This window comes from Ambystoma mexicanum, chromosome 12 (assembly GCF_040938575.1).
Source record: "Ambystoma mexicanum isolate Mex_15411 chromosome 12, UKY_AmexF1_1, whole genome shotgun sequence".
Lineage (NCBI taxonomy): Eukaryota > Metazoa > Chordata > Amphibia > Caudata > Ambystomatidae > Ambystoma > Ambystoma mexicanum.
The window spans coordinates 1,124,965,796-1,124,989,976 of NC_090936.1; positions in this window are offsets into that span (position 1 = coordinate 1,124,965,796).

The window sequence follows — 24,181 nt, forward strand, 5'->3', positions numbered from 1 at the left end:
TGCTAGAGCAGCAGACTCAGCACTGTTGAAACCTAGGGTGAAAGTATTTTGGATTGCACCTTTGAATATAACCTGCAACCTCGCGCTCCTGATTGGATCAGCACTTAATACAGGGTGCTTATGAATATACTATAAATCCGGTAGTGGATTATGTGAATTTCCTTGGAAAAGGGAAGAAGATGCAAAGAGTCTGAATGTGGACAAGCTCACACTTAGCTTAGAATAAAAAGAATCATTACTGTAATATGTATTCTAGCAACCATCCATACATACCATGGGCTTCATTACAAGTTTGACAGTGTGGTAAAAAAGTGGTGGTAATCCCGCAATTGGGTGGTAACAGAATTACAGGTGTACCACAGCATCAAACTAAGAGTTTGGCCTTGAAGTGGAGGATTTATCTCCAGCATCATGCTGGAGGTAAATCTTTTACTCTAATGCCAAACATCGGCAGATATACCGATGGGGAATTGCTGCTCACTGTAGATCCCCATGAAGTCCAATGGACTCCAAAGATTGGGCTGACACCGCCACGCTACCGCTCGAAATCCTGGGGTAAATCCACGGGACCGAGTGGCTGTAATGGTGACCGATTTTGGCATTAACTCGGCGGAGTTCCTCCTGAATTACTGCCAATCTCAGACTGAGGCCCCATCCTTCCAATATCGGAATTGCTAAATTGACTTTAGAAATATGCTTACAGATTGCGAGTGCAATTATCAATGCGGCAAACGTTGCCCTAGGGCCAAAACATATTCTTCCAAACCATGTTGGCACCAGAGCAATGTCCTAATCCTAGCACTAGCATTAAATTTGCCATAGTCCACAAATGCTTTGCAAGTATATGTGTGTTGCACTAGGGCAATTTGTACCCTAGGTATAATTGCACCTGCACTAATGAAAATGTTCTGTAATATGACCACATGTTTTCTGCTTGACATTGTTCAAACCTGAAATAAAAAAACGTTGATGATCTGGAACTCCTATATTTCATTTGCATTTCAGATTTTCAACATTGCTGTTTTGTTAAAATGTGCATGCATTCACTTCCTACGTGATTTGCAGCAGCTCGGAAGTGGCTCTGCAGCGCCGTGCCAACCATTAAGGCTCTGATTTGGAAAATGCCTCCTCTACTTAATAGTCCTGAAATACTGATTAACATTTACAGATTCAATTCCGAGCACTGCCAGAGGTTACCGAGAGCCAGCGAAAGCTGGTTGTGCCAGTCAGATTCTGCGGTGTAATGGAATCGCCCACTGTGCCTGTCAACTTATCCACTGTACAGGTCATTTCCCACAAGGTCTCTGGCGCTGAAAGGAGCTATTTCTACTTCAAACATTTGATATGCTGTGGGGAAAATGATCTGTCTCTAATATTGCATTTTCTTTTCAGCATAAAACTGGATTGGCTTTTCTTCTAATAAAAATACATAAGTGATTATTGGACTTGAAGCATCATATAGAGATGTGAGCCAGACCTTGCAGCTGAATGCAAAGAGACAAAGTCCCTTTTGACCTTGTATTCACTGCACTTTAAGGTCCTTATTCACAGACTGTTTTCCAGTGGGGGTTTGCCATTATAAAACGCTTCTGTGAATTAGGCCCTAAATATCTTGCATAAAATATCTTGTAAGTCAAAATACATTTCCATTAATTTAATGGAAATGCAGGGTTTGTTTATGTGAAAGTCGAGTCCTTAATGATCCTCCAACACGAGCTATGCTATCAACCCTTTTGGCTATTGGGTTGCACTCAAGCTGCACCTACAAGCTGAAACTTTGTATTGGAGTATAGTTAGGAGGGAGGCGGACAAGTGAGGAGGTACAACCAGCCTGTGCGTGTTGTTTGGTCATTTACCCACTCATTGAGTACTCATGCCAGTGCTAGTCCCTATGACCTTTGCCACCCACTGCATGACTCTGCTTGCCCATAACACATCTCTTTGAGCTAGCGCTAACAAGCAGTTTCATCATCTATTGTCCTGACAGTGTTATTTCTAAGCAGCTTACTGAGAGTGAATGGCTTAATTGACATTGTAAAGGTGCGACTGATGTAATAAAAATGTCTTCACCAAGTGTGCCATCAGGATTAATATATGTACTTTGCACTGAAGTCCTGTTCAAAACAAGCATTCATAAAGGCAGCAGTGTTTGCATGTGTAAAGGTATTAGAGAGGCAGTTTAGAGGCACTGTTACTATATGCCCAGGAACTCATAACAGTTTTGAGCTGTTGCAATCTCATAGCCATTATAGCAGTGCCCGGGGAAGGCCCATCCCTGTCTCCACAAAAGCCAAAAACAGTTAGCTTTTCCTATGCTTGTTTTTCTTTTGGGCTAATAAATGGATGAACCTCAAGGGCACATATTTGTGTGGATTCTTGAGATCATTCTGGGGTTTAAGATTAGTGTGATAATGGTAAACAGACAGTATTTTGGAATGCTGCCTCTTTATGGCTGCACACATTTCTTCATTTTGCAACCTATAGGTTTTAAAAACCATCATGTTGTACTTGGAGTTATTTTCCCTACTTACATAGCCATATCGACACATGCAGTAACACTGTATATCCCAAATGGATTCCAATTAGATTCCGAATCTGGAATAAACTACTAGGGCACCCATGGACTCTAAAACGTGTCAGGGGTATTGATTACTATCTATCTTAAGGCCTGATTTAATGATTCTTGACATACACTACTACATGTGGTGAACCAGATGAAGGACTCGGACAATTAGGGGTTATAATGAATTAGTTTCATTCAAATAAAAGAACAAAAATGCCTAACTAACCCTATCACTATAAGGGAAATTCCCTACCTAACAAAACAAAAGCTAAGGGTGCATGTTAAGTCCAAAATAAAGTTCTTTGGTCTGAATCCTATCCAACTAACTTGCCCTACCACTATAGAAAAAACATCTAACTAAAATGGAAAAGGGGAGCCTTTGTACAATAACCTCAGCAGGGTTTCTGGATGGCCCAACTTATACCTGTCTTGTTCTCAGTCTTAAAAGATCCCTTTTTACAGCAGGATATTCTTCCCAGTCTTTGTATCAAGTTATGAGTTTTAATCTTTCCTTTTAACAAAGAAAATTGTCTCTTGGTGAGAACAATTTTATTACTCCTGGGTTGCTTCCAAATATAAACACTTCCCCCTTTGAGGCGTTGGGACTCTCCCAAAGTCCTATAATTCTCAGACAGGTTGTTTTTCTTTCACCCAAGTTATTTCACATAGGTTAGCTATCCACCCTGGTTTGTTACACTTTTGTGACTTTTGTGTGTTTTTCTCCCCCTGAATTCAAATAGTTCATGTCTCTTACTTTTCCCCTTGCATAGGGTATTCCTACTCTCAGGGTTTCTCAGGCTCCTGTAACCTTAACAGCTTTCCCAGACGTTCATCACAATGATCCTATCCCCATGAATCAAATGGTGTTTGCATACTCAGGTTTCTCAGGCTCTCATAACCTTGATAGCTTTCACAGCTGTTATTCACAATGTTCGTACCTTGTAGCGCTCTGTTCTCTGTCGGGTTTCTCAGGCTCCTGTAACCTTGTCGACCTTTGTAGTTTTAGCAAAATGTGTTTGTACCTCTTTCACTGTATGCTCTCCATCGGGTTTCTCATGCTCCCATAACCTCATATGACTTTCCTCATGGCTACTCGTCTCGGTAGCTACGGTCCAACTTGTACAGAGCTCTAGGACCTGGGATCACTCATATTATCTGGTCTAGGCATCCTTTACTAGCCTACTGGCCCAGCATAGCTCCTTCATGATCAAGCCACCAGATGAGACCAGTGTGTTTCCATCCCAAACCACTTATCGGCCTCTGCTTCTCAGTCAAGTAGAACACCAAACTTCAGGCATTCGGATAGCCTTTCCCTCACCCTCCTCACTGCCACTGGCCCAGCTTTGCTTCGCCCCTCAAGGACATCGATGGTGTGGGGGCTCGGTCTGTGTAGTGGTTCTCTTATTTCCGTGCGAGTCTCTCCTCCCTTTACAATCCATTCTCCTCTTATACACATCACAGGAACAAACAGAACGGTGTCCTTCATTGACCAGGTCATTCGTGGTGCATTCAGCATTACCTGTAGCCAATAGAGTTAAAGAAGGATCTTTGTTGAATGTAGTCATTACAGGAAATGTTAAAGTTTTGTCCACATCCATATGTGCAGACAAGGTGGTTTGGACTGGGAGTTCTGCTCTGGAATGGGAGTCCTTGTCCCCAAGAGGGGAGTAACTTCCAGTGAGGTTCCACTTGAACTGCCCCTAGGGAGTGTTTTGCATAGCGAATTTACCTCCCTAATTAACCTTGATGCACTCTTTACTTTTCCCTCTTCATCCCACTGCCACTCTTCCACTCCTAACCATCCTATTTCCATAGGTTCCTCTGTCTTATTTTTGGGACCGAGTCAGGGAAAATGTCCCTTTTCCTCACAGGAGAAACAAGAAGGCAGAGTTGGAGGTTTTGCATGTCCAGTTACCTCTCGAGGGTGCATTTTAATGTTGGGATAGAGAGAGATAGGGGTTTTCTTATGGCATCATCCTTGTGTTACGGTTTACCAAGGAAGGATTTACACGACTTTCAATAAACTTCAATACTATGTATTTACCAGGTGGCTTGAAGTCTCTGGTTGGCTCTACGGACCTTCCTGGAGCTCTTAAATATGTCTCTGATTGGGCTTGGGTAATTTCAATAGCTGTCTTCAGGGAAGGTTGTGGTTGTTGAAGTAGGGATTTTTTTTAGATTTAAAAGTAGAGCATGGATACATTGTTTCAGGAAATAGCTTTTAGGATTTCAGCCAGATTTTATTTCCCTAGCAATTTGCTCGAAGTGTTTTGAATAGTTCGGGACAATTCTAGGGGGTTCTCATTTGGGAGCAGCTGAGTGTTCCTTAACCTGAGCCCGATGGAGACCTAATCTTGTCCTCACCAATCCAATAGATCCCTTTTTATCTTGGTGAAGGGTGTTGTTCCGAGAGGGTGGATAGGTTGGTATGAGAACTGTAGGCCTCTCCTTAATAGAGGGGCTCAATAACATACCGTCAGGCCGTCACCCCACTGCAATTGGGCCTCTACTCGTTGAAAGTTGATAAACAAAGCACTGAGGTCCTCTCCTTTGTGATAAGGTTGTAAAACTCAGTGAGGGAGAACTTGATCACTTTGTCCCACCAAGAGTCGGTCAAAACTCTCCTGATGGCTTTGTTCAGCTCAGGTCAGGTTGTCAATTAGCCTTTCTAGGAGGACGTCGAGGCATGACATATTAGCTCAGGAATTTTGGATTTCTTGTGGTGTGGAAAATATCTTCCCAAGGAAGGGGTCTTGACATCTTCCTCCTCGGAATCAATGGCTAGTTGGCTGGAGAGGGCTTCAGGCCTAGGCCTCTCAAGTTTTAAAGTTGTAATACTCTGTACATTCAGTCATTTTATGCCTAGATGTCCTATTGTGAAAGGTGGTCAATGGGACATGCCATAAGCTAGGGTTGATGGACTGACTCTGTGCCGCATCACTAACATCACACTCTAACACCATAATGGTGAACTAGAAGAAGGACTTGGAGGATTAGGGGACATATTCAATGAGTGTTATTAAAATAAATGAAAAAAAAAACACCTAACTAGCTCAGTCACTATCAGGAAAGTTCCCTAACTAGCAAACAAAAGCTAAGGGTGCACCTTAAAGTCCAAAATAAGGTTCTTCAGTCAGAATCCTATCCAACTAATTGGCCCTACCACTTTACAAAACATCTAACTAAAAAGGAAAGGGGGCCTTGTACAATAGCCTCAACAGGGTTTCTGTCTGGCACAACGCATACTTGACTTTTTCTCAGCCCTCAAAGTTCCCTTTTTACAGCAGGATAGTCTTCCCAGCCTGTATATCAAGTTATGAGTTTCACTCTCTCCATTTAACAAAGAAAATTGTCTTTTGGTGCCAATATTTCCATTCCTGAAGGGTTGCTTTGAAATAACGTCACTTCCACCTATGAAGTGTTGGGACTCTTTGAAAGCTTTGGGACTCTTTGAAAGTCCTGTAATCCTCAGACAATTTATTTTTCTTTCATCCAAGTTATTTTACAAAGTGCAGCTGTCTATCCTGTTTTGTCAGACTTTTGTAACTTGTGTTGCTTTCTCAGTCCTAATTAAACGTGTTTGTGTCTCATTCTTTCCCCTTGCATAGGGTATTGTACACTCAGGTTTCTCAGGCTCCCTTAACCTTGACAGCTTTCCGAGCCATTTTTCACAATCATTGTATCCCTCTCAATCCCCTTTTCATAGGATGTTTGCACACTCAGGTTTCCCAGGTTGTCAAAAGCTTGATATTTTTCCCAGCTGTTGGTCACAGTTTTTGTATCCCTCTCAATCCCGCTTTCATAGGGTGTTTGCACACTTGGGTCTCTCAGGTTCCCTTAACCTAATATCTTTCCGAACCAAATAATCACAATGTTTGTATCGCTCTCAATCCACATTTCATAGGGTATTTACACACTTGGGTTTCTCAGGTTCCTGTAACCTTGATAGCTTTCACAGCTGTTATTCACAATGTTTGTATCCCTTTCAAACTCCATTTTATAGGCTGTTTGCACACTTGAGTTTCTCAGGTTCCTGTGACCTTGATAGCTTTCACAGCCATTATTCACAATGTTTTTATCCTTCTCAATCCCCCTTTTATAGGCTGTTTTCACACTTGTGTAGATGAGCAGCCGAACCCCTCTGCAGGAAGTCCTACCCCTATTCTGCCTATATGTTGGAAGCAGCCGAACGCCTCTGCAGGAAGTCCCGCCCCTATTCTGCCTATATGTTGGAAACCAGCAATTGCTACATGCACAACACCAGTAATGGTACACAAAGAGCCTTTAAGATAAGGTATCCACTGAGAAAACCCTACATGATGTATCCCCGAAGAGGTGATGGTCTCCTGAGGGAGATCCCTGAAGAAGTATGAACATGTGAAAAAGAGAGGCTGATGAAGTCACAAGAGATGAGAGTGACGCACTGAGAAGGCACCTTGAGGAAGAGAATGCACAGATAATATTGAATAAGATGGTGAAGTAAAGAATCGAGAAGACTTTTATGTGCAGAATCAAGATTGCACATGTAAAGAAGCACTGCAGAAAATGCAAGTTGTTTTATAACTGTACAGATGCTGTAGCGAAGTAGACAAAGTAATCATAAAGGCTGGCTATAAGTAGTGAATAGACTGCAGGCAGTGCTGCCAAAATATATATACATATATATATATATATTACATGGACGCTGTAGCGTCCATGTAGTTATGGTTAAATTGGTGTTCCCATAGGAAGAGCATTTGTTGGGTGGCTTATAACTTCCCTCCCTCTGGACGAATCCTCACCAAACTTTGCAAAATAGGTATATGGCCCACTCTGAATTTTTTTTGCAAAGTTTGGAGAGCTTTGGTCCTGGGGGGGCAAAGTTATAGGGGGGGTCCCAACACTTTTGTTTTTTCCCATAGACATATTGGGAAAAAAACTTTGCGCACGCCTACAGCCCAAACCGCTGGACGGATTTACACCAAATTTGTGGCAGGAGCGGGGGCTTGGTCCCGAAGGCTTGTTTTGTAAATTTGGTGTAAATCTGTCCAGTAGATTTTTTAAAATGACCAAAATGTAAGGCAAACAAATTAGTGATATCTCTGTTCGCTCTGCGGACGGACTTCACGGTTCGCTCCGCGGACAGTGCCCTGATTGGCTGAGCGGCTTGCGTGATGTCTGCGGACATGCAACGTGTTTGCTGATTGGACGGCGTGGTGCGTGAAGCGCGTCAGATTTTCTGTGGCATCCGCCATCTAGCATTCGCGGACGACCGCGGACAGCGCGGTGAAACTTGGATTAAAAATTGTATATAGTGGAGTGTGTTGGTGTGTAAGAGTGTTTGGGGAGCGTGGGGGAGTATGAGATAGGTTCAATGTATTTTTTTTTATGTGCTACACGCTTTTGTTGTGTTAGATTTGTCTGCGGACAACACGGCTGTTCTGAAATGTTCTGTATAAACTAAATGGTGGGGTGTTCCGAGGACGGAGTATGTGTCCGTTTTGTTCGTAAGCAAGCTAGAATTGAGCTAAGAACACTCGCGGTGTCCTTAAATGTTGGTACATAAACAAAATGGGGGTGCCCTGAGGGCGCTGTCCGTATTGTATTCTGGCTTGTTGAATGTGTTCTAAGAATACTCGCGGTGCTGAAATGTTTGCAATTAAACAAAATGGGGGTGTTCTGAGAACGCTGTTCGTATTGTTCGTATTGTTCGTTGTCAGGTTGAAAGTGTTCTAAGAACCCTCCTTATGTCCGCTGACATTACAATTTCCTATGGGCCTTACCCAACTTTTTGTCCACTAAACAAAAGATAAATCAGGCTGCTGTGCGCCGACATTATGTGATAATCCTTTCACTTGCCCCATCGACCTGGCTGACCTGTTTTTGTGACTAAATCATATCTCCCGCCCCTAAGCCGGACATTATCAAAGCATTCATATTCCCCGTCTCTCTCTGTGACATTACAGGGTGCGTAGCAAAATGCGCCCAGTCGTCTCCAGTCCTACGCGACTTTACACAGAACCCGGAAAACAACACACATCATCTCACAACACAGCGTGCCACAATTCAGAATATGAAATTGTGATTTAAAAGCAAACAGCAAGATTTTACATTTCGTAAAGTACATTTATTTGACATCAAATGTTTAGAGAATATTCAGCGATTTGCATTTGTATTTGCTGCCAATACGCAAAAGTTCATCTTGACTCACGCGCTGTTCCTTTGCGCTACACAGGGTGTTGGTTTATGATAAAAGAAGCACTATGGTCACACTGATAATCGGAAGGCTGTTCCAACAACGAGGCATTATGGATTATAAAATACTAGCATATTAAAAATTGCAGTACACGTTTAAGAAGCGACAACAGAACAACCTAATCATTGTGGGGCTTATTTAAATACTAGTGGATTTGCATGTGAATGTATGCATATGGATGTAATGAGTTTGCATCTGTGCATTCACAACTTTCATTACAAAAAAGGGGTGAGCTCAATGAGAGGCTATAACAAACATGCCCTCGGCAATCACCCATCATGCACCTGGTGAATTATGCAAATTGGGTTATGACGTCATTTAGCTACTTCTAGCTACTTTTATGACGGCCAATAGCTACTTTTCTTACTAAGGAGTTGCCAACACTGCTCCTACGCGACTTCATACAGAATCCGGAAAACAACACAGATCATCTCACAACACAGCGCGCCACAATTTGGAATATGAAACTGTGATCTAAAAGCAAACAGCAAGATTGTACATTTATTTGACATCAAATGTTTAGAGAATACTCAGCGATTTGCATTTGTCTTTGCTGTCGATCTGCAAAAGTTCATCTTGAGTCACGCGCTGTTCCTTTGCATTACACAGGGTGTTGGTTTATGATAAAAGAAGCACTATGGTCACACTGATAATCGGAAGGCTGTTCCAACAACGAGGCATTATGGATTATAAAATACTAGCATATTAAAAATGGCAGTACACGTTTAAGAAGCGACAACAGAACAACCTAATCATTGGGGGCTTATTTAAATACTAGTGCATTTGCATGTGAATGTATGCATATGGATGTAATGAGTTTGCATCTGTGCATTCACGACTTTCATTACAAAAAAGGGGTGAGCTCAAAGAGAGGCTACAACAACCATGCCCTCGGCAATCACCCATCATGCACCTGGTGAATTATGCAAATTAGGTTATGACGTCATTTAGCTACTTCTAGCTACTTTTATGACGGCCAATAGCTACTTTTCTTACTAAGGAGTTGCCAACACTGCTCCTACGTGACTTCATACAGAATACGGAAAACAACACAGATCATCTCACAACACAGCGCGCCACAATTTGGAATATGAAACTGTGATCTAAAAGCAAACAGCAAGATTGTACATTTCGTAAAGTACATTTATTTGACATCAAATGTTTAGAGAATACTCAGCGATTTGCATTTGTCTTTGCTGTCGATCTGCAAAAGTTCATCTTGAGTCACGCGCTGTTCCTTTGCATTACACAGGGTGTTGGTTTATGATCAAAGAAGGACTGTGGTCGCACTGATAATCGGAAGGCTGTTCCAACAACAAGGCATTAGACCACCATAATGGTTGGTATGTTGCTTCTAGCCGCTAGCACTGCGTAAGGGCATATTGGTCCTTGGCGATTGTCCCATAAAATGGTGAGGGTCATGAAGTTGTTTACTCGGAGCTGCACCTGGCAGTTAAAAAATGCGTCCACCGGGGTCTGAAAATCGCGGCATTGACAGTAGGGAAGGATGTATCTGTTTTAAAACATAAACTAGTCTCATGAGCCGATCTTCATTAAAAATATTCATTTTATTTATTAGGGCGTGAAACTATTTGCTAGTGAGGATAGTGCAACAGAGTATGTTAACTTATTCCCACTAACCCACCCTCTCTCCTCTGCCTTTTTCAGAGCCGTCTGAGCGCCAGCGGACCACTTCGGCGGTGATAGTGCACTGTACAAAACAATATGCTACATTGAACGAACAAGTACAACTTAACCAGGCTTTAACGCCACGCTATTTTTATTATATTCTGGTATAAAATAATTTAAAGGGTTACTTACATTATATTGGCATTTTCCATTGTCTACGCGTAATGCAGTCCCTAAATATGACTCCGTCTGCGCCAACGATCTTTATCATAGTGATATAATATATAAAAGAGGTTTCGTTTCAGAAATTTCATCCTTACCGTCTCTTATGTTTTTGCACCCCTCCTTCAAAAGAAGTCTTTTGGCACGATCCCTGTCTGTCAAGGTAAAAAAAAAATAGAACCTTATAGTGCGAGTCGTGGGCCTCTCCGACAAAAAATGGAAGCATCTGACCTTCACTGTGAACAAGCATAAATTCTTACTTTGCAACATTCTGTGTAAAGTCATCCCGGAGAAATTGCTTTTTACACTCCATTTGTGTATATTGTCTGCATGCTAATGAAAAAAGTTTGTTAAAGGGAGTTTATAGTTAAGTTGCGCTACTAAAAACCTATCAAATTCAGTAAAAAAACTTTGTTAAAGGGACGTTATGGTTCAAAGTAAAACCGAAAAACCCCTGAAATTCGGCAGTTATGGTAAGATAAGCAACCATAACTCGCGCCACCGTGCACTGCTAACACTAACACCCAGGACATCAAAGATGATATCACAAATGTCATTGATGACATCACATGGCTGGCTCTCCCTTTTTTTCCTTTACTGACATATCTAAGCCACATAGTTTTCTTCAGTAACAGTCAGGAAGTAAACATTGAAAAGGTACTATATGTGTAGACTTAAGGTCAAGTCATATCATATGAAACATATATATAGCGGTAGACACAGGCTTGAAAGAGAGCAATCCATCCTGTCAGACCTCGGCTCGCCGAGTTTCATGGAAGCACTGGCACCGTTATTAACGGTGCCGGAGCTTCCATGTTCCCCATTCCATTGGACTCAATGGAATGGGGAATTACGAAATTACCGGTGCCTGACTTCCCGTGCCAGAAATATTTTGCGGGTCTGGCAGCAACCTGCCGGTACCAGCACGGCTAATGCCGGACTCATAATGAGGCCCACAGAACTAAAGAGGAAACAGTGGGAACGCGATATTGATTGCATTCAAAAGGAATTAATGGAGCCAAGTCCAGTAATACAATGGAGCAGTATAGAAGAATTCCTCCCGTTACAAGGAGCAACATCAGGGCCATCCAGAGTAAATCTAGAAGAGAACTTCGATATAGGGAGGATTGGAGATAGGATCGATAAAGCCTATCAAGACTTAAGAGAAGGTGGCAAATCTGGAAGCTGAGGGAAGGGACAGCAAACCCTAGTCTTCCAATCATGAAGCAAAGAGAATAATCCACTTAGGGCCTGATCACGACTTTAGCGGTATTACCGCCGGGGGTATTAGCCCTACCGCCGAACTCCCTGGCGCTAATAACGCTGGATCATGAGTTCGGTGGTAATGTAATTCCCCATTGAACCCTTTCGGGAATGCCCCATTCCCCATTGGGTTCAATGGGGAAAATGTGCGCTCTTGCCGCCGGCGGTGATAGCATGAATTTTCAGCGGATTTCCACCCAGCCAAGAGCTGGGGCGAAATCCGCCAAAGTCCTGATTTGGGGGACCCTTAAATCCGGCGATAATAGCGCGACCGCCGGATTTAATGGTTACTGCCAAAGTCGTGATGAGGCCCTAAGTCTGGAGCATAGAGCCTTGTCTCTATGTAAACTGACTTTAGATAAGGGTGGAGTGGATGAGTGTCATACTAGTTGGGGACTAGATATGTCAGACGAAGAGAGAGAATTATTCCGTGAGGAAGAGGGAGGAGGCGCATACGCCCCTGAGGGAGGCCTGCAGGCAAACAAAGAAGTAAGATGGTCTGATCTAGAGCAACCCAAAGAAAGGACACCAAATCCTATCCCATATGCAGATCACCCAAAAGAACGATTGTATAGCGAGAATGAGGAGTCACTGCCATATGTAAATAGATTAAGGTCATTACCATGAAGGAGGCGATACGGAACCATTATTCCTACTATTGACAGGCTAAGGATGGGAACCGATTGTGAATCGAGATTTACACAATTTCCCTTGCTGGAAAAAGGGGGAGCAAGACCACAGTATATCCCATGGCCACAGATGGATAAGGATATTTTAAGGTGCAAACTCCTCAGTTTAATGGGGAGTGCGGGAAAATGGATTTATGTGTTTGAAAAAATCACAGGAGGAAATATTTGGCACTAGGGGATATTAAGGGTCTCCTAGCAGACATTATTGGGGAAAGAGCTGTTGACGTTTGGGCAAGAGCAGGATATTTAAGTTTCACGGCACAGAACACGGCGCACAATGGAGCGCCATTTAATAATTGTAGGGCAGATGTCTGGAGAGATTTTAGAGTACAGTATCCCTATGTCTCAGACATGTGTGCAATTATGACACGTAAAATGAGAGATGATGAGGATCCACATGCTTATATTCAGGACATTCAGGAACACTGGACTCTTGAAACACGCGAGTCATGGGGAAAGACAGTTGTAGTATTTTACTACATTTTATGTCAGGGATTGCCTGAGCGAGTACAGCAGCAACTTAAGAAGCATGTGAGAATGGAAGCGAAACCATGGCATGAAATACAGTTGACTGTAGTGCATCACTGTCGGCTGTTGCAGGAGAAAAACAGGAAGAAAGATGATATTAGAAAACTTGAGGAAGCCAACTTAGCCAAGAATTAATTGTCAATGTATGCCATAGAAGGGGCGGTACTGACAAGTGGAGAAGGGGCAGGAGCACAGCAAGCAGTGGGTACATCGCATGTGAATAATCAGCACCTGATGGACCAAGGGGGGAATGGGTTTGTACAAATGGGTAGGGGCATGGGATCCAGTGGAAGGGGTGGATTTTAGAATACCAAACATGGGTTTCAGAATGTGCAGAATGAGAATCAGAATGCGCAAGGAGGGTTGAACCAAGTTGGACTAGTCAGACAAAGTCCTCCTATATGTTGGACATTTGGGATGACAGCATATAGGCAGCACACCCCATGCAGATACAGCAGAAAGCAAAAATAGGACAATTATTGACACCTAGAATAGGGGGTGTCACTGTGGTGGGGGGGAATGTTTCACAGGTACAGGGGTATGTATGTATCCACAACAGGACAGCTCACATGGTGTCTTGATGTGTTCGGTATTATCCGTGACACCAGACCCCCAAGAGGAACCAAGGGTTGATGTGACGATAGGAGGCAAATCTTTTAACTTTTTTGTAGTCACTGGTACAACTCGTTCATGTATACAAGAGGGAAAATATCCAATATCGGTAAATATCATGAATGCTCAAGGATTCTCTTGAGCTACAAGTTGAAGTCCTTTTACTGATGAATTACCGGTCTGTATAGGAAAGTGTGATATGTCTGTTCCATTGTTGTATTCACAGAAGACACCAGTAAATATTCTGGCAAGATACTTAATGATAAAACTTAACATGACGATTTCTTTTACTGACAAAGGTATAGTGTGCTCCACTCCTGGGATACACTATATGAATGTGGGCAAGTTTGTAATGGCATTTACAGGGCAGATGGCTCTGCGAGGTGTGACAATGGAACTTGAATTTTTTGTTGTGGGGTGAGCATTCTGTTAACATGGATACCTGGTTTAGTGGGAAGGACTATGAGGATACCTGATGCATTTTTGTTTAGACCACAGGTACCTGTGGACAAAGAGGGGGGACAGACTATTTACAAGGGGAAATGGCAATGCTTGAAGGAACAGATGACAAGGGTAGACCATGGAGAACAGTGACTGCTATTGGGGAGGGGCTGTAGATTGACTGACGTCACTGATGATATGTTTGGAGACGATTCATCAGATGGTGAAGTGGTGTTCTTTATAGGCATTACATATTGGATCAGAATAGAGAAAAGAGAGCTCCCACAGCGCATGGCGATAATGCAGCAGCGTCCATCATTTCTGATGAAGACTTGGAGAAAGTGCCAAGCATTTTAGGGACTAAAGGCCCTTATAATGTAGGCTTGCTAAAGGGAGTAGGCAAGGTTAAAATAAAGCTGAAACCAGGAGCGATTTTGCCTTGAGTGTGTCAATATCCCATGTCTCGAGAGGCAGATGAGGGCATTTTTGAGACTATCTCAGCACTGATGTAGCAAGGTATTCTGGTACCGTAAGAGTCATCGTGCAGTACTGCTGTGTACCCTGCGAAGAAATTAAAGGGAGGGTCATGGATATTTATACAAGATATGAGACTGAGCCTGATTAAGCAGATTGTAGAGGCAGAGCTTCCTTTAGTTCCTAATCAAGCTACTATACTATGCAGAATCCCAGTAGAAGCGTGATATTTCATGGTGATTGACTTGTAAAATGCATTTTTCTCAATCACATTGCACAAAGATTCACAAGATTTGACATCTATTTTGTTTCGTAAAATCCGCCTGAAGCAAACGAGTCTGCCTCAAGGGTATTGTGAGTCCCCATCAATTTTTAATAGAGTCTTACATATGTACCTAGGCGAAATTGATTTGAAATGCACCGTGATACAGTACGTAGATGATATTTTGATTTGCAGCATAACAGAACATGAGTGTAGACAAGACTCGATTCAATTAATGACTATTCCAGCAGACAAGGGATACAATGCAGATAAAGAAAAGATACCGTATTGTCAAGAAGAAGTGTTATACATTGGCCAGTTGATCTGTCATGAGGGAAAGAAGGCAACAATTGAAAGAGCTGAAGCAATTATGAAAACTGTAAAACCGCACACAGTGAAGCATATGCAAACATTTTTGGGACAATGGCCCTCATTACGACCCTGGCGGAAAGGGTTTTACGCCAGCGTAATGCATGGCGTACCTTTCCGCCAGACTACGAGTTCCCGTAGCGCCATGGCGATTTTTTCACCTGGTTTTTCCGGGCGGAAAAATCCATGGCGCTACGGGACCTGTTGTTAATTACGCCACCGTAATTTACGGTGGCGTAATTAACGCCTTCCCCACTCCCATTATACCCTATGGGGCAAAAATGGGAATGGGGAAGGGTAAATGGGGATTGGGGACTTACCGCCCCGCCAAGGTTGGAATGGGGCGGTAAGTCCGCCAACCACCATGGCGGAGTTGGCAGCTCTGCGCCATGGACCATGGTGCAAATTGCACCATGGTCCTCCGCCAGGGTCGTAATGAGGGCCAATGTAATTATGTTAGAGCATGGGTGTCTGATTATAGTTCGAACACAAGACCCCTTTTGCAGGCTTTAAAGAAAGCACAGGTAGACAAGGAGAAAAGGGAATGGACTGAAGATATAGAGGACGCATTTGAAGAGTTGAAGAAAGCAATTTGTACAGCTCCTGCTTTAGGAATTTCTAATTATGCTGATGAGCTTTTCTTGTTTTCACATACAAATGGGACAGTTATGACAGCAGTGCTTACAAAGAGGACTACATTCGGATGCACACCTCTAGCATATTACAGTGGGATTTTAGACCCAGTTATGAAGGGACACTTTCCTTGCAAACAGTCATTGGCAGCTGCTTCATTCACAATTGAGAAATCTACAAGCATTGTCATGGGTTGTTCTATGATGATTTTTGTTGAACATGCATTATTTGCCATTTTGGAGAAACCCAAGGGTAGTTTGACATCTCGCAGAGCTTCTGTATATGAAGTGATCATTTCAAATCCACTGATTAAAATTGTCAGGTGTAGAATAGTGAATAATGTCTCCTTTGTAGCTGAACCCATGGCAGAGGGCAAGCATGTACATGACTGCACAAACAATGAGGAGTTTTACAATGGCATCCCGCCCGTTAAAGAAAATGCACTGTCAGGAGGGGAGATTTTCTTTATTGATACTTTGTCCAAAAGAAATTCAGACAAGTGGAGAAAGGCATTCCGGCACCACTTTAGTGAGGCATAGAGCAAATGGTGAGTTTGAGGTTGTGGCAAGTGCAAGACTACCGTCTCACTTTTCTGCACAAATGACAGATTTGGAAGCGCTTATTGTTGCGCTTGAGACAAATGAAGGGCAGGAAGTGATGGTGTACAGTGACTCTGCCTATGTGACATCAACTGTACACGCAGGGCTAGCACATTGGAAAAGGAGGCGAAACCTCCAAGCGGACGGCAATCCAGTGCAGCATGCACCCTTATTGGACGGGTTTATTAAGGCACTACAACTTCAGGTAGCCATATTGATAGTTAAATGTGCAGCGCACACTAAGCAGGCTGACAGTATTTCTTGAGGGAACGAAACCACAGACATAGAGGCCAAAGGGTTGTGTATTTACCAGATATTTCAAGTTTTGATACTCCTAATGTTAAAGAGAGAGTAGTTATGGTTTAGGTAGTGAATAAATGATTTAATCATTTACCAAGAGCTCAGTTAGTGGAGATTCAAGGCAGTGCACCAAAAGAAGAGCAGGCATTATGGAAATTAAGGGGGTGCTCTTTATCACCCACACAAGCATAATAAGGGCAAGAAAATACTAGGAAGCCAATGATGCAAGTAACATTTTTAAAGGTAGCGCTTGAACAGCTGCACTACACCGCGCATGTAACTAGGGATAGTCTTGCTGCAACAATTGCAGAAGTCTAGTTCAGACCAAACCTGTTAGAACGCGTTGCATTCTATATAGTAAATTGCATTGTATGTCAAAAGTCTACCACTGGGCATACACTGCAAATGATTAGAGGAGTATTTCCTCAACTGAATGGTCCTTTTCAGCATTTACATATTGATTATGTTGACATGCTGCAAGTATGTAATTGGTAAAGGTATCTGAAAGTGGTGGTGTATCCCTTCTTCAGGTGGATCAAAGCAGGTCCTTGTACACATCCTGATGCCACTTGCGCAGGAAGTTTTTAGTATGAGAAGTCTTTCCAAGATGGGGAGTGTGTGAGGTGCTAAGATCCAGTTATGGGGCACATTTTGTTGATGAAGTATTTTAACAAATAGGATTATTGCTGAATATTAAGTACCATTTTCCTCTGCTTATCCCCCACAAGCGAATGGGATATGGAGAGACTCAAAAGCCTTCTAAAGGAAAGAGTTGCCAAGCTTAAATTGACACTGAAAAAGGGATGCCGATATTGCCTACCCCTATCTCTGCATGCCCTAAGGAATCAGCCCAAGACCAACCACCACCTCACACCCCACAAGCGTGTGACAGGGAGATGAATGAAAATGCCTTTGAGTCCTCCATCGAGGAGCAGAAGTCATGCCAAGAGCAGTACAAAATTGCTAGGAAATGAATTAAATGAATATTTGACATCTATGACCACTAATATCTCTGTCATTTTAGATCAACTCAAGTGCCAGGGGGGTTGGTCTCAGAACCCAGATGAAAACCATTCAGCAACAAAAGTTTCTAAATTACTATCAACACCTGGACTTTTTGCTGGAGATAAAGTGCTGATCTGGAACTTTACTAGAAAGTGGCCTGAACCACAATTTGTTGGGCCATATGTTGTGGAGGACATTACTCCCTCCGCAGCAAACATTCAAGGTCAAAAAGCTTGGATTAATCTCATCGACGTTAAACTCTACACTGGTGAGACCATCGAACCCCCAATGATTGATCCAGAAGCAAGGCAAGAAGAAGAATTTCAGCACATGCAGACTTGATCGATGATGAGGAAGAAGGACGATAAACCAACAGATTGATTAATAAATGACAAGTTGCAATTGGACTTTGGCTTTCACTGCACACTCCTTATAGATATAATAGCAGGCGTGCAAACTCGTTTCTTAAGGCGCAGAGTTCTTTGAAAATTAACTTTAGAAATTTGTTGATGAATCGTAATTGCGCCTGAGTTGGATTTTGAATTCGGCTTTGATAACTGGAAGAGGAAACAGTAGCCCGATTTGTTCCTTACTGAATTCTTATTGGATTGAGTCTATGGTTCTGACAAACGACAATGTCCATAGGGTCTTACTCACTGTTTTCATATTTATTCTTAGAGGTTATCCTGCTCTTGTTGGGTGCAGTGTTGACACACTTACTTTCGTGCATGATCCAAAAAATGGCCATGTGATCCGGAGGCTGCTTGAGGCAATATTCAATGAAATCCTGCAGCTACCTGATTTAATTGGATTGTTTGTTCCTTCCTGACAGCATTTTAAAGAAAAATGAGGAATCTTGAAAATGGAACGATTTCAGAAAATGAGTGTGCCCAATGAAATTTGAAATATCGTACATATTTGGGATTACTATGTTGGTTTGTGATATACGTATGTGCCACCATACTTTGTGTCTTCCTGTTCCTCCTGTTTAACATTCCTTATTATCTTGATGCTCCTGTTGAGCCGAATATGATTTCCTCCACCACAGTAGCTAATATAGACTTGCCCTTTACCGATAAGCCAAGGTATTCTGTGTTTTTTGCCCAGGGCAGAGCTGCATTAATAGAATCTATTAAAAAATAAATGAACGCATCTCACGCTCTGCTAGACATGAGGACAGTTCCAGGGTCGAACAACATCCTTGATGTGGAGACTAAGAAGATATCTCCAAGAGAAGATAATTATGTGCAAGACTTGAAGACAAAAGAAAAGTTAGAAACACTGAATCAAGTGATAAGATATGAACAGTCTGGAAAAAATGAAGCAGGAATCAGAAGAGAAGAAAACAAGATGTTAGATTGTCAAGGCAAGAATCAAGAATAGATAAAAAGGTGTAAGGAAAGGGGTCAATTGCAAATCAAGGGAACCGTGTTGACTCCAGAAGGATGGGTGGAAGGCCTGATTGTCTGCAGAGCATTAATGTAAGCACCATTGGCGAACATTTTGAAGTTACTTACATGATAAAGGAGGACTACTGCAGATAGTACCTCTAGCCAGCACAGCACTATGTTTAAGAAGCAATGGTACGAGGAAAGTTGGAGTAAATCAGCAGTGTGGGTGGATTTTTGGTGTAGCAGGTCTGAAGGATGGGACAGTAGTTCTAATGGATGACTACAAGGCCTGCTGGTCAGAGCCTACATGAAGCTGTCCAAGGATAGCGGAGGGATGTGTTCCAAAGTGCTTATACATGTTCCAGCATTAGTGATTCCACAGAGCGACTTGAACATTGGCGAGTTCCCAAATGCAGATGCTCATTTCAAGAGGAGGAGATCACTTGAATTCCTCAATCGAACCAGGAGGGAGAATTATTTATCTGCTAAGTCAATAGAAGCCTTCAATGCTATTTCATATGAGCATAGGCTGTTTAGAAAGACTGCCTCGATCTTCACGATGATCTTTATGCCAGGGATCCAGATGATGGCATATGCAAAGTGGTTGCAAATCACTCGGTGGGAGCTCCTGCAGAAGATCAACACTACTATAAAGGGATTCAATGCGATCAAGGAGGAATTCAGGACCATAAGACTGATGACCCTCCAGAGCAGATATGTCCTCAATATGATTAGAGCAATGGATGGAGGTGTTTGCACCAAAATTGGAGAATCATGTTGGACGTTCTTACCTTCGAATGATGACAAGAATGGGACCTTGACAGAGGCCATAACGTTGCTAACGAAGTGGCACAAAAAGATGGAAGATGAGACAGAAGATATTTCAGATGGCAGCTGGTTCTTGTCCATCTTCTCGTGGGTTCTGCAATGGATGGCGAATATCTTCAAATTCCTGGTAGCAATATTGGCAATACTGGTGATCTTTGGATTCTGTGTAATCAGGATAATATCCACACAGTATAAGAAGACAGGAAAGAAGGCAGTAGGAATGAAGATCATTATCGATGCCGAATTAGGGTTTGGACCCAAGGTTTACAGATGAAGAAATCAGAAAGTATATAGAGGACAGCATCTTAGCACCAGAGAGAACGAAGTTCCTATATCCAAGGAATCCCAGGAAGTATGTGGGATGATGGATTTACTGTTATCCGAATGGACAATGCAGCCACATGACCTTGAGTGTTGATGAACATGTCCTGAGGGAGATCCCCGAAGAAGTATGAAGATGTGACAAAGAGAGGCTGATGAAGTCACAAGAGATGAGAGTGACACACTGAGAAGGAATCCCAAGGAAGAGAATGCACTGATAATATAGAATCCGATGCCGAAGTAAAGAATCAAGAAGACTTTTATGTGTGGAATGAAGATTGCACGTGTATAGAATTACTGCAGAAAATTTAAGTAATTTTATAACTGTACAGATGCTGTTATGCAAGTAGACGAAGTAATCATAAGGGCTGGCTATAAGTAGTGAATAGACTGCAGGCGATGCCGGCAACATTTACACATATGTGTAGAGTCTGGCTATTTAATGCCATGATTTTAGTAAGCTTAACCCATGGAGAAAGAAGGACTGATAGCTGAGCGTGTATGACAGCAATAAATAAGCTGAAGCGTGAAGATGAACCAAAGGAAGACTGCTTGGCCTGATATCAAAGGATAAGAGCAGCCAAAACCGGTTATCAGTCCTTGAGGAACAGTGAATGTGAGATGCCAAGACATTCCTTGTTAAGTTGCAAAGAGAGAACACCATGAGTGCCAAGTTTCTTTAGTCAGGACAATTAGATGCTATAACATGGGCCGATTCACAGTCTCTGATCATGTGAGTCTGAGATGGAAATAGATGTGGGCATGCAAGCCTGAACCTTGATAAGAAAGTGCTCACACTCTCTTATATACCCAGAGATGAAAAGCTACTACAAGGCTAAGTTAAAAGACAATCTGAATGGTAGATGACATGAGTGATGTGAGATGATGGGCTAATTGGGTGAGGAGGTACGTTCAAGTCCACCCAGCAGCACCTGGGGTACCAGCTTACATGCTGCTAGAGAATAAAATATTCCAGAAGGGTATAAGCGTGCCAACCAATTGTAGAAGGCCATATAACGAATGGTGTGCTGTGTAGCTAAGAAGCCATGATGATGTCTTGCACTAAGGGAGGGCATGAGTTGCCCACTTGATTATAGAGACCCAATAACAATCTGATCCCATATAAATAATATACTTAGATGTTCCCCTTGAGCCTACCATGATCCCCCATAGGTTTGTTTAGTTTGCCACATAGTATGACATCACGTATGACGAATGTATACTATATAAATGTGATTTTATTTACGAAATGCGTTGAGATCATGCTGTGCGACGTCCATTGATGTCCATTGTACTCACTGTATTATATAATTGATATTAAAACAGAACGCTTTGCCAACTTCCTGAGTCGGTCTTCTTATTTAGTGTGTGAGTTATTCTCCATCTCATTCATCATACAATGTGCCTCATTACAAGTATGACGCTAAGGCAACAATGGCACCGGTATCGCTACCGGCACCACTGCTACCGTACCGCATACTACGAGTTCTGCTTGCGGGTGTACTTGCAGCTCCCAGGTCTGACCTGGTGGCCGTACCGGCACCTACGAGCAGCACATGATGGTAGCACCGGTACCGTTATTAACTGTACCGGTGCTATCACCCTCCTCATTCCTATTGAGCCATATGGGGCTCAAATGGGAATAGGGATGTACTGGGGCCGGCACCTGCGAAAGGGCAATTGCCGGGTCTGGCTGGGCCAGAATAGCCAAGTAATTGCGCATTCACGGGTGCAGGACCCAGATGCAAGTTTGGAGCTAGCCTTGCTGTTTTTACCCGCAAGTCTACCTCCAACCTCATAATGAGGCCCAATGCGTTACCATGATTAAAAAGACCATCTGGGTTCACTTGGGTTTCTCAGGCTCCCTTAATCTTGGTAGCTTTCCCAGCCATTTTTCACAATCTTTGTATCCCTCTTAATCTCCCTTTCATAGGATGTTTGCACACTCAGGTTTCCCAGGTTGTCAAAACCTTGATATCTTTCCCAGCTGTTATTCACAAGTTTCGTATTTATCTCAATCCTCCATTCATAGGGTGTTTGCACACTAGGGTTTCTCAGGTTCCTGTAACCTTGATAGCTTTCACAGCCATTTTTCACAAACTTCGTATCCCTCTTAATCTCCCTTTCATAGGATGTTTGCACACTCAGGTTTCCCAGGTTGTCAAAACCTTGATATCTTTCCCAGCTGTTATTCACAAGTTTCATATTTATCTCAATCCTCCATTCATAGGGTGTTTGCACACTAGGGTTTCTCAGGTTCCTGTAACCTTGATAGCTTTCACAGCCGTTTTTCACAATCTTCGTATCCCTCTTAATCTCCCTTTCATAGGATGTTTGCACACTCAGGTTTCTCAGTCTCCCGTAACCTTGAAATCTTTCCCAGCCATTAATCACAAGGTTCTTATCCCGCTCAATTCCTCTGTCATAGGGTTTTTACACATGTGGGTTTCTCAGGTTCCTGTAACCTTGATAGCTTTCACAGCTGTTATTCACAATGTGTGTATCCCTTTCAATCCCCCTTTTATAGGCTGCTTTCACAGTTGGGTTTCTCAGGCTTCCGTAACCTTTATAGCTTTCACAGTCATCATTCAAAATGTTTGTTCCTTGTATGTACTCCGTCAGGTTTCTCAGGCTCCCATATCCTTGTCAACCTTTTTAGTTTTTGCTCAATGTGTTTGTACCTCTCAGTGGTACACTCTCTGTCGGATTTCTGTTGCTCCCGTAACCTCGTCGGATTTCCTCATGGCTACTTGTCTTGGGAGCTAGAGTTTGACTTGTGAGGAGCTCAGATATCCAGGCTCCCTCATACGATCTGGTCGTGTTGTCTTTTACTTGCCTACCAGTATACCACAGCTCCTTTGTGACCGCACCATCAGACACGAACGTATGATTCCGTCTCTGCTCTTCAGTCAGGAAGAAAACCAACCTGCAGGTGTTCAGCCAGCATTTTGCTCACCATCCTTACTGCCACTACCTCCGTGGTCCAGCATGGCTGCGTCCATCCATGATGTCGAAGCTGCAAAGGATTGCCTCTGAGTAGACATTCTCATACTTCTGCAGCAGTCTCTCCTCCCTTTGCAATCAGTACATCTGTTATACAAATCACAGGAATACATGGACCGGTGTCCTTCTTCATTGATCATGGCATTTAGACTGTGTTCATCATTACCTGTAGCCAATAGAGGTAAAGAAGGATATTTGTGGAATATAGTAATTACTGGAGATATTAAAGTATTTTCCACATCCATATATGCAAACAAGGTGGTTTGGAGTGGGAGGTCCGATCTGGAATGGGAGTCCTTATCCCCAAGATGGGAGTCACCCCCAGTGATGTCCCACTTGCCCAGACCCCTAAGAAGGGTCTTGCCTCAAAGGGGGTGTCTCCCCTTTGGGGAGAAGCGTTGAATTGTCCAGATTGCTCACACACCCCAACATTCTTAGGACAAGAAACAGGCTGATTTTGCCATTTCTGATATTTCTTTTATTATTTAAAATAAAGTAAATGCAGAGGTGTTTTCTAGCTTTATGCATGGGAATGCAGCACAATGTTACCCAGTTACAGACATGCAGCTTATCTTCAACAATCAAATTGACCTGCTTGCTTAAATCCCAAAAATATATACACTACTCTGTGATAAGCTTTAATTCTGCTTCCTGCACCACTGCTTGTTTCCTTTGGAAATATTTGATACAGCGGTGTTGCAGTTGGGTTACTAAAAATGAGTACCCGGTGTGGGACAATCGGATCGTTACAAATGATCTGACTGGCCCTCGCCGGGCTGTTACATTGCTGGTTAAGACTTACCTGAGAGCTCCG